Here is a 1274-nt window from a genome sequence, read left to right on the forward strand (position 1 = left end):
ATACAGTCATGAGTCTTTTTGGGAAAGATGCAATAAGTTTTTCACACCTGGATTTGGGGATCCTCTGTCATTCCTCCTTGCAGATCCTCTCCAGTTTTGTCAGGTTGGATGGTAAACGTTGGTGGACAGCCATTTTTAGGTCTCTCCAGAGATGCTCAATTTGGTTTAAGTCAGGGCTCTGGCTGGGCCATTCAAGAACAGTCACAGAGTTGTTGTGAAGCCACTCCTTCGTTATTTTAGCTGTGTGCTTAGGGTCATTGTCTTGTTGGAAGGTAAACCTTCGGCCCAGTCTGAGGTCCTGAGCACTCTGGAGAAGGTTTTCGTCCAGGATATCCCTGTGCTTGGCCGCATTCATCTTTCCCTCGATTGCAAGCAGTCGTCCTGTCCCTGCAGCTGAAAAACACCCCCACAGCATGATGCTGCCACCACCATGCTTCACTGTTGGGACTGTATTGGACAGGTGATGAGCAGTGCCTGGTTTTCTCCACACATACCGCTTAGAATTAAGGCCAAAAAGTTCTATCTTGGTCTCATCAGACCAGAGAATTTTATTTCTCACCATCTTGGAGTCCTCCATGCGGGCTTTCATGTGTCTTGCACTGAGGAGAGGCTTCTGTCGGGCCACTCTGCCGTAAAGCCCCGACTGGTGGGGGGCTGCAGTGATGGTTGACTTTCTACCACTTTCTCCCATCTCCCGACTGCATCTCTGGTGCTCAGCCACAGTGATCTTTGGGTTCTTCTTTACCTCTCTCAGCAAGGCTCTTCTCCCCCGATAGCTCAGTTTGGCCGGATGGCCAGCTCTAGGAAGGGTTCTGGTCGTCCCAAACGTCTTCCATTTAAGGATTATGGAGGCCCCTGTGCTCTTAGGAACCTTAAGGGCAGCAGAATTTTTTTTGTATCCTTGGCCAGATCTGTGCCTTGCCACAATTCTGTCTCTGAGCTCTTCAGGCAGTTCCTTTGACCTCATGATTCTCATTTGCTCTGACATGCACTGTGAGCGGTAAGGTCTTATATAGACAGGTGTGTGGCTTTCCTAATCAAGTCCAATCAGTATAATCAAACACAGCTGGACTCAAATGAAGGTGTAGAACCATCTCAAGGATGATCAGAAGAAATGGACAGCACCTGAGTTAAATATATGAGTGTCACAGCAAAGGATCTGAATACTTAGGACCATGTGATAATTCAGTTTTTCTTTTTTAATAAATCTGCAAAAATGTAAACAATTCTGTGTTTTTCTGTCAATATGGGGTGCTGTGCGTACATTAATGAGG

The 1274-nt window shown here is 46.9% G+C and overlaps 1 protein-coding gene across 2 annotated transcripts in view; it reads left to right on the top strand.

Moving 5' to 3' along the window:
• The window catches only part of LOC107587233 (dachshund homolog 2), a 169267-nt gene that overhangs the window by 161441 nt on the left and 6552 nt on the right, over positions 1-1274 (top strand). The window lies entirely within an intron of this gene.

This window comes from Sinocyclocheilus grahami, unplaced genomic scaffold (genome assembly GCF_001515645.1).
Source record: "Sinocyclocheilus grahami isolate Dianchi unplaced genomic scaffold, SAMN03320097.WGS_v1.1 scaffold91.1, whole genome shotgun sequence".
In the NCBI taxonomy this organism is placed as follows: domain Eukaryota; kingdom Metazoa; phylum Chordata; class Actinopteri; order Cypriniformes; family Cyprinidae; genus Sinocyclocheilus; species Sinocyclocheilus grahami.